This window comes from Ovis aries, chromosome 14, assembly GCF_016772045.2.
Source record: "Ovis aries strain OAR_USU_Benz2616 breed Rambouillet chromosome 14, ARS-UI_Ramb_v3.0, whole genome shotgun sequence".
Lineage (NCBI taxonomy): Eukaryota > Metazoa > Chordata > Mammalia > Artiodactyla > Bovidae > Ovis > Ovis aries.
Window position 1 is genome coordinate 62,529,771 of NC_056067.1, and position 10,978 is coordinate 62,540,748.

Consider the following 10,978-nt stretch of genomic DNA (forward strand, 5'->3'; position numbering starts at 1 on the left):
AGGTCAGGTGGTCTGGTATTCCCATCTCTTTCAGAATTTTCCACAGAAAAATTTATTGTGATCGGCACTCAGCCTCCTTCACAGTCCAGCTCTCACATCCATACATGGAAATTTATACACAGGAAATTTATTGTGATCCACACAGTCAAAGGCTTTGGCATAGTCAATAAAGCAGAAATAGATGTTTTTCTGGAACTCTCTTGCTTTTTTGATGATCCAGCAGATGTTGGCAATTTGATCTCTGGTTCCTCTGCCTTTTCTAAAACCAGCTTGAACATCAGGGAGTTCAGTGTTCACGTATTGCTAAAGCCTGGCTTGGAGAATTTTGAGCATTACTTTACTAGCATGTGAGATGAGTACAATTGTGCGGTAGTTTGAGCATTCTTTGGCATTGCCTTTCTTTGTGATTGGAATGAAAACTGACCTTTTCCAGTCCTGTGGCCACTGCTGAGTTTTCCAAATTTGCTGGCATATTGAGTGCAGCACTTTCACAGCATCATCTTTCAGCAGCACGATTTACAATAGCTGAAACATGGAAGGAACCTAGAGGTCCATCGACAGATGAATGGATGAAGAAGCTGTGGTACATATGCACAATGGAATATTACTTGGCCATAAAAAGGAACGCATTTAAACAATACTTTAATAATTAATAAATGAAAATATCACACTGCCCCCTAAAAGAAGACGAAAGTAAAATCCAGGAGAGAAAAAAAGCAAATAGGACAAACAGAAAATTTAGTCTCTGGTTTCTGCTTTTCAATGATGGAAACTAGATATTTGAATGAAAAGTACACAGGTGACTGTTTTTTTCTCCCTCTAATTACTGCATCCAACTAATAAGCAAACTTCACGGAGGGTCAACCACATAAAAAAAATCTGCAAGGTTTAAAAAGGAAGCAACCCTCTGGACAACACTGATTTTTCTATGTAATACTATAACATATTTTAAAAATATGAGGAAAACAAAGATACAAAATATAGGGGAAAACACCTTATTTTCCTTAATTTTCCACGTGTGTTACCTTCATCTATGGAATAAAATTCTTGCCCACCCTGGAGTAGTAGTATTCTGGACCAACATTAGATTGTGTGAAAACATATATTAGGTACTGATCACACTCACATGGACAGAAAACTATGGAAACACTTCAACTATTCCTGAAGAAACGAAATGCCTTTCAGATGGTAGTACTCATTGAGGAAGAAATTTATCTCCTTAATAAAGTTATTAATCTTTTTCTGTCTAGTAATTTCATGTATAGACTCAGCTCTTCCCACATAGCATCAGTTAAAATTGACCTTCTAATATTACTCCTTGGAAGCAAAGTTATGACCAACCTAGAGAGCATATTAAAAAGCAGAGACAATAATTTGTCAACAAAGGTCCATCTAGTCAAGGCTATGGTTTTTCCAGTAGTCATGTATGGATGTGAGAACTGGACTGTGAAGAAAGCTGAACGCTGAAGAATTGATGCTTTTGAACTGTGATGTTGGAGAAGATTCTTGAGTCCCTTGGACTGCAAGGAGATCCAACCAGTCCATCCTAAAGGAGATCAGTCATGGGTGTTCATTGGAAGGACTGATGTTGAAGCTGAAACTCCAATACTCTGGCCACATCATGCAAAGAGCTGACTCCTTTGAAAAGACCCTGATGGGGCTCTCAGGGCATTGTTCTGGGCAGAAATGGAGAGGGCTTCGCAGTGGCTTGGAGAAAGGAGTGAGATTAGCCAGTGCAGGCACAAGGACTCTTCTTACATAACCTGGAAACAAGGATCCTGGGCCTCTTATTCTGAAAAGCGACACAGCGTCATGCTCCATGGGGTGGGAGGGGTGGGGGTGACCTGGATATCACATTACTGACACCAATCCTATTTCACCATTGTCATTTTCTATTTAGTTTTATTTACCTTTATGGGCTTCCCAGGTGGTGCAGTGGGAAAGAACCTGCTTGCCAGCGCAGGAAATGCAGGAGATGCGGGTTGGCTCCTTAGATGAGGAAAATCCCCTGGAGAAGGAAACTGCGACCCACTCCAGGGTTCTTGCCTAGAGAAGTCTACTGGGCAGAGAAGCCTGGTGGGCTACAATCCATGGGATGGCAAAGCATCAGGCACGACTGAGTAGGCACACACTCACCTTTAGAGTCTGACTCGTCACTAGAATGTAAGGTAGCATGAACTGAAAAACCATGCCTGTCTTGTTCAAAAATATGAATGGCCTGTAATAAATATTAAATACTACGTACTTAATAAGTGAATAAGTGAAAGGGAGACAGGAGCCTAGGACTTCTCTTAGAGTTATTCTGACAGTTGTCATTCATAGCAGATCCAAAGCACTCTAACCTAAGTTAACAACACAGGACCATGCAAACTCATGTCCAAATTATAAGGTTCTTGGGAATTTCCTGATGGTCCGGTGGTAGGACTCCATGTTTTCACTGCCAAGGGCCCGGGTTCAGTCCCTGGTTAGGGAACTAAGACCTCTGGTGCTGCATGCACACTCAAAAGAAAAAATATATATGGTTCTCTGACTCATTAAAATGGCAAGGGAATCAATAGGCTTTGAGAACTCTTTAACATTTTTCATCTGAGTGACTGATAACAAAATACCTTCTAAAAAATCAGTAGCCTTTGAATATTCAGTATGACCCTAAAATGCCCTGCAGATATTCTATTCAGTATAGAAAAGCTCCTCATTGGCCAATGAGTTTTAATTATTAATAATTCCACAGATCTGAACTTGCTGAGAAGTCAGCTTCAGCTTCAGTATCAGCCCCTCCAATGAAGATTCAGGGTTAATTTCCCTTCGGATTGACTGGTTTGATCTCCTCGCACATATTCAGAGTATGCTGTTGAAAGATTATATATATAAGATAAGCCTGAATATTCTTTGGAAGGACTGATGAAACTCCAAAACTTTGGGCACCTGACAGGAAGAGCTGACCCATTGGAGAAGACCCCAATGCTGTGAAAGACTGAGGGCAGGAGGAGAAGAGGACAGCAGAGGATGAGATGGCTGGATGGCATCACCGACTCAATGGACATGAGTTTGAGCCAACTCCGGGAGACAGTGAAGGACAGAGGAGCCCAGCGTGCTCCAGCCCATGGGATCCCAAAGTGTCAGATATGACTAAGCACCTGAATCCATGCAAACACACACACACACACACACACACACACACACCAGTCTGCCCTGATGTTGATGTAAGTAACTATACATCAATAGACCTTATCTGATGTGTCAGGAGTTTGAAGTTATAATCCAGACTCTGCACATCAATTGCCCTTGTGTATCCCCACTCAAGCCTAAACAGTATGTTAGGTTTGAGGAAATAAGCAGACACTTTTGTCCATGGCTGGGTTGCTCAGTGGGGCAGGTCACCCAAGATTGGCTCAGATTCCAAAGAGACCCCCACACTTACTTCCCTCATTGTCGGGTACACAAAGACCCAACAATCTGCAGTAAATCTCACCATTGTGATCCCGCTCAGATACACACCCCACCACATTCCCACCTTCCACCTGCCCAGCTCTGAGCTCCTCTCCCGCTGAGAGCCGGCTCTCCTGATTCCTGCCCTGAGACTGAACACAAGGGAGCACTCACCTGCCTGCACTTGGCGCCACACTCTGTGCAGGGAAGTGTCCGTCAGGATGGGCCCCAGTTATAGGGACAGGGCCCCTGGGCCCGCTCTCCCCACAGAGGAGCCATTATCATGTCATCTGGAGCGGAGGTGACATGTCTGCTTGGAGAGTCTGGGGCATCTTCAGTGAGGGCCGGATCTTACCCTCAGTGCTCATCACCCTCACCCACCCCTGGGGACTAGGGACAATCCTGGCAGTTACTGAGAAGGTCCACGCGAGCAGCTGAGCAGAGGGCAGGGAGAGTTTTCCATGTTCCCTGTGGAAGTTCAGAGTCAGAGTTGTCATCTGCGGTGGAGCTGGAACTTAAGATTGAGTCTAGGATTCCTATTATATTTGTATGCAATTGTATGATATTTCCCAACGGGCATTGTTTTTCTTTTTTTTAAATTGAAATATAGTTAATTTACAAGGTTGTGAGTCTCTGGTGTATGGCACAGTGACTCAGCTCCTCTCTCTCTCTCTCCCTCTCTCTCTATATATTTATATACATATATTCTTCTCCGGATTCTTTTTTCTTATAGGTTACTGCAAAATATTACTGCAGTGGGTTGCCATGCCTTCCTCCCGCGGATCTTCCCAACCCAGGGACTGAACTGGCATCTCTTATGTCTCCTGAAGTGGCAGGTGAGTTCTTTACCACTACTGCCACCTGAGAATCCCCACGTGTCTCTGTGTGTGTATTCAGTTCAGTTCAGTCGCTCAGTCGTGTCTGACTCTTTGTGACCCCATGAATCGCAGCACGCCAGGCCTCCCTGTCCATCACCAACTCCCAGAGTTCACTCAGACTCATGTCCACCGAGTCAGTGATGCCATCCAGCCATCTTATCCTCTGTCGTCCCCTTCTCCTCCTGCCCCCAATCCTTCTCAGCATCAGAGTCTTTTCAAATGTGTCAGTTCTTCACAGGAGGTGGCCAAAGTATTGGAGTTTCAGCTTTAGCATCAGTCCTTCCAAAGAACACCCAGGGCTGATCTCCTTGCAGTCCAGGGGACTCTCAAGAGTCTTCTCCAACACCACAGTTCAAAAGCATCAATTCTTCTGCACTCAGCTTTCTTTATACTCCAACTCTCCCATCCATACATGACTAATGGAAAAACCACAGCCTTGACTAGATAGACCTTTATTGACAAAGTAATGTCTCTGCTTTTTAATATACTATCTAGGTTGGTCATAACTTTCCTTCCAAGGAGTAAACGTCTTTTAATTTCATGGCTGCAATCACCATCTGCAGTGATTTTGGAGCCCAGAAAAATAAAGTCTGACACTGTTTCCACTGTTTCCCTATCTATTTCCCATGAAGTGATGGGACCATATGCCATGATCTTCGTTTTCTGAATGTTGAGCTTTAAGCCAACTTTTTCACTCTCCTCTTTCACTTTCATCAAGAGGCTTTTTAGTTCCTCTTCACTTTCTGCCATAAGGGTGGTGTCATCTGCATATCTGAGGTTATTGATATTTCTCCTGGCAATCTTGATTCCAGCTTGTGCTTCCTCCAGCCCAGTGTTTCTCATAATGTACTCTGGATATAAATTAAATAAGCAGAGTGACAATATACAGCCTTGACGTACTCCTTTTCCTATTTGGAACCAGTCTCTTGTTCCATGTCCAGTTCTAACTGTTGCTTCCTTGACCTGCATACAGGTGTCTCAAGAGGCAGGTCAGGTGGTCTGGTATTCCCATCTCTTTCAGAATTTTCCACAATTTATTGTGATCCACACAGTCAAAGGCTTTGGCATAGTCAATAAAGCAGAAATAGATGTTTTCTGGAACTCTCTTGCTTTTTTGATGATCCAGCATATGTTGGCAATTTGATCTCTGGTTCCTCTGCCTCTAACACCAGCTTGAACATCTGGAAGTTCACAGTTCACGTATTGCCATACAGGTGTTCATAACAGTCTCATAATTCTTTGTATTTCTGCATTGTCTGTTACAACCTCTCCTTTTCCACTTCTAATTTTGTTGATTTGATTCTTCTCTCTTTTTTTCTTGATAAGTCTGGCCAAAGGCTTGTCAATTTTGTTTATCTTCTCAAAGAACCATCTTTTAGTTTTAGTAATTTTTACCATTATTTCTTTCATTTCTTTTCCATTTATTTCTGCTTGGATCTTTATAATTTCTTTCCTTCTGCTAACTTTCAGGGTTTTTTGCTCTTCTTTCTCCAGTTGCTTCAGGTGTAAAGTTGGCTGTCTATTCGACGTTCCTCTTGTTTCTTGAGGTCGGGTTGTATTGCTATAAACTTCCCTCTTAGGCCTGCTTTTGCTGCATCCCACAGGTTTTGAGTTGTCGTGTTTTCATTGTCATTTGTTTCTAGAAATTTGTTTATTTCCTTTTTGATTTATTCGGTAACCTGTTGGTTATTTAGAAATATATTGCTTGATCTCCACATGTTCGTGTTTTCTAGTTTTTTCTTGTAATTGATGTCTAGTCTCATAGCATTGTGATTGGAAAAAATGCTTGATAACGATTTCAGTTTTCTTAAATTTACTGAGGTTTGACTTGTGACCCAAGATGTGGTCTATCCTGGAGAATGTTCCATGTGCACTTGAGAAGAAGGTGTATTCTTCTGCATTTGGAGGGAACGTCCTGAAGATACCAATGAGCTCCATCTCATCTAATGCATCATTTAAGACTTGTGTTTCCTTATTAATTTTCTGTTTTGATGATCTGTCCATTGGTGTGAGTGGGGCATTAAAGTCTCCTACTATTATTGTGTTACTGTCAATTTCTCCTTTTATGTCTGTTAGTGTTTGTCTTATGTATTGAGGTGCTCCTCTGTTGGGTGCATAGATATTTGCAATTGTTATGTCTTCCTCTTGGATTGATCTCTTGATCATATGTAGTGTCCTTCCTTACCTCTTGTAATCTTCCTTAAGGTATATTTTGTGATATGGGGATTTCTGCTCCAGCTTTCTTTTGCTTCCCATTTGCATGGAATATATTTTTCCATCCTCTCACTTTCAGTCTGTATGTGTCTTCAGGTCTGAAGTGGGTTTCTTGTAGACAGCATATATATGGGTCTTGTTTCTGTATTTCATTCAGCCAGTCTGTGCCTTTTGGTTGGAGCATTTAATCCATTTACATTTAAAGTAATTATTGATATATATGTTCTTTGCCATTTTCTTAATTGTTTGGGGTTTGATTTTGTAGATCTTTTTCTTCTCTTGTATTTCTTGACTACATAAGTCCCTTTAACATTTGTTGTAAAGCTTATTTGGTGGTACTGGATTCTCTTAACTTTTGCTTGTCTGAAAGGCCTTTGATTTCCCCATCAATTTTAAATGAGATCCTTGCTGGGTACAGTAATCTTGGTTGTAGGTTTTCCCTTTCAGTACTTTAAATATATCCTACCATTCCCTTGTGGCCTGCAGAGTTTCTGCTGAAAGATTAGCTGTATGGGGTTTCCCTTGTATGTTACTTGTTGCTTTTCCCTTGCTGCTTTTAATAGTCTTTCTTTGTGTTTAGTCTTTGTTAGTCTGATTAGTATGTGTCTTCGCAGGTTTCCTCTTGGGCTTATCCTATATGGAACTCTTTGTGCCTCTTGAACTTGATTGACTATCATGATATTTGTCTTTGGCTTCCTTCACTTAGTATGACAATCTCTAGGTCCATCCATGTTGCTGCAAGTGGCATGCCTTCATTCTTTTTGATGCCTGAGTAGTGTTTCGCTGTATCGTATGTATATATGCACCATATCTTCTTTACCCTCTCCACCGTCAGTGCAGCGTGTAGGTTGCTCCATGTCATGGCTACTGCGAATACTGTGACTGTAACTCCTATTGGCCCTTTCTGTCGACTCTCTGATGTTTCCAGAGTCAAGCTGACACCTGTGATCAGCTTCATTTCATTTCATCTGGAACCGGCTTCTCCTTTGACCTATGCTCTGTGTCTGTGTGCTCAGTTGCTCAGTCATGTCTGACTCTCTGCAACCCCATGGACTATAGCCCACAAGGCTCCTCCGTCCATGGGATTTCCCAGGCAAGAACACTGGAGTGGGTTGCCATTTCCTTCTCCAGGGGATCTTCCTGACCCAGGGATTGAACCTGCATCTCTTGTGTCTGCTTCATTGGCAGGCAGATTCTTAACCACTGTGCCACCTGGGAAGCCCCCATACTACACTTGATGTTAGTCAAAAGGGCTTAAGCGCCACAGTTGTTGCTTCATGTAGCCTCGAGTTCTCTTAAACCTGGAGGGTGTCCCGTTTAAAGCTAGTCCATCCCACCTCAGCATCTGTGAGCATCCCGGACGTACACAAGGCTCACGGGGTATGATGGCATGGATCCGTGGTGGAGGACAGACTGCTCCTTGGTTCCTGTGGGACAACCAGACTTTCCTTCTTTATTTTGAGGACTTATCTCCACAAGTGATATTTCTGGACTTACAGACAGGATTCAGCAAAAAGTAATATATAGATACAGGTGCAAAGGGCCAACTCATTGGAAAAGACCCTGATGCTGGAAAGGAATGAAGGCAGGAAGAGAAGGAGGCAACAGAGGATGAGATGGTTGGATAGCATCATGGACTCAACAGACATGAGTTTGAGCAAACTCCAGGAGATAATGTGCAGAGAAGCCTGGTGTGCTGTAGTCCATGGGGTCTCAGAGAGTCAGACAGGACTTAGGGACTGAACAACGACAACAGAAGGATAGCATCCGAATTATTTAAAAATGAGAAAAAGGCCCCAAACCAGTGGCGAATTGGGCAAAAAAAAAAAAAAAAAGAGAGAGAGAGAGAGAGAAACTTCACAACATAGATGAGAAGACTGACCCTGAATCATGTGTTAATTATAACAAGTCATTCAATTTTTCAAGATGGCTTTGGGTATTCTATATTTTTTACAGTTTTCTATCTTAGAATAAGCTTGCCAATTCAAACAATGGCAGCAAAATAAAAACACCACAAGCAGGACTGGGTTGTCTTTGGGATCTGCCAATTCTTTAGATCAACTAAGAGTGCATAGGTTCAGGGGGCATATGGGAAACCTCTGTGCCTTCCTTCAGTTTTGCTGTGAATATGAAACTTCTCTAAAAATTTATGAAAAATGGAGGAGGGATGGATTGGGAGTTTAGGATTAGCAGATGCAAACTAGTATATATAAGATATATAAACAACAAGGTCCTATTATATAGCACAGGGAACTATATTTAATATCCTGTGATAAAGCTTAATGGAAAGAACTATGAAATATATATATATATGTATGTATAACTCAGTCACTTTGCTGTACGGAACAAATTAAAACAGCTTTGTAAATCAACTCTACTTCAGTAAATTAATTTTAAAAATGTATTATACTCAACAAAAATAAAATTCTATATAGGGCCAGTAAGACATTAATTTGTAAGGCCTCCTCAGGCAGCCATTTTGCTTTTTTGCATTACTTTTCCATGGGGATGGTCTTGATCCCTGTCTCCTGTACAATGTCACAAACCTCCATCCATAGTTCATCAGGCACTCTATCTATCAGATCTAGGCCCTTAAATCTATTTCTCACTTCCACTGTATAATCATAAGGGATTTGATTTAGGTCATACCTGAATGGTCTAGTGGTTTTCCCTACTTTCTTCAATTTGAGTCTGAATTCGGTAATAAGGAGTTCATGATCTGAGCCACAGTCAGCTCCTGGTCTTGTTTTTGTTGACTGTATAGAGCTTCTCCATCTTTGGCTGCAAAGAATATAATCAATCTCATTTCAGTGTTGACCATCTGGTGATGTCCATGTGTAGAATCTTCTCTTGTGTTGTTGGAAGAGGGTGTTTGCTATGACCAGTGCATTTTCTTGGCAAAACTCTATTAGTCTTTGCCCTGCTTCATTCCGTATTCCAAGGCCAAATTTGCCTGTTATTCCAGGTGTTTCTTGACTTCCTACTTTTGCATTCCAGTCCCCTATAATGAAAAGGACATCTTTTTTGGGTGTTAGTTCTAAAAGGTCTTGTAGGTCTTCAACTGTTCAACTTCAGCTTCTTCAGCATTACATGAGAAACGCCGGGCTGGAAGAAGCACAAGCTGGAATCAGGATTGCTGGGAGAAATATCAATAACCTCAGATATGCAGATGAAACCATCCTTATGGCAGAAAGTGAAGAGGACCTAAAAGCCTCTTGATGAAAGTGAAAGAGGAGAGTGAGAAAGTTGGCTTAAAGCTCAACATTCAGAAAACTAAGATCATGGCATCTGGTCCCATCACTTCATGGGAAATAGATGGGGAAACAGTGGAAACAGTGTCAGACTATTTTTTTGGGCTCCAAAATCACTGCAGATGGTGGTTGCAGCCATGAAATTAAAAGACGCTTACTCCTTGGCAGAAAAGTTATGACCAACCTAGATAGTATATTCAAAAGCAGAGACATTACTTTACCAACAAAGGTCCTTCTAGTCAAGGCTATGGTTTTTCCAGTGGTCATGTATGGATGTGAGAGTTGGACTGTGAAGAAGGTTGAGCACCGAAGAATTGATGCGTTTGAACTGTCATGTTGGAGAAGACTCTTGAGAGTCCCTTGGACTGCAAGGAGATCCAATCAGTCCATTGTAAAGATCGGCCCTGGGATTTCTTTGGAAGGAATGAGGTTAAAGCTGAAACTCCAGTACTTTGGCCACCTCATGCGAATAGTTAACTCACTGGAAAAGACTCTGATGCTGGGAGGGATTGGGGGCAGGAGGAGAAGGGGATGACAGAGGATGAGACGGCTGGATGGCATCACGGACTCGACGGACCTAAGTGAACTCCAGGAGTTGGTGATGGACAGGGAGGCCTGGTGTGCTGCAATTCATGGGGTCGCAAAGAGTCGGACACGACTGAGTGACTGAACTGAACTGAACTGAACTGAACTGAAGGCATTAATAATTCCTGGCACTGGCAATAGAGAACTAGACAATGTTTAATGATGTCAGTGAGGTATTGATGTATATTTGAAAAAGAAATATTAAACTGTGTAGATACATTTGAAAAATATTGAATTAAAAAATTAGTACATGGAGTGGCATGTACTAATAGATAGTGAGATATGGAAATACACTTTTCTTTTTAAACTAAATCAGAAAACTCAAAGGAGACTTGGACTCAGTGGGAGAAGGCGAGGGTGGGATGATTTGAGTGAATAGCATTGAAACACGTACATTACCATACGTAAAACAGAATAACCAGTGGGAGTTTGGGGTATGACACAGGGCACCCAAGCCGGTGCTGTGTGACAACCTTGAGGGATGGGGGGTGAGGAGGCAGGTAGGAGGGGGTTCAGGATGAGAGGGACACATATATACCTGTGGCCGATTCAAACTGATGTATGGTGGAAACCATCACAATGCTGCTAAGTCACTTCAGTCGTGTCTGACTCTGTGTAACC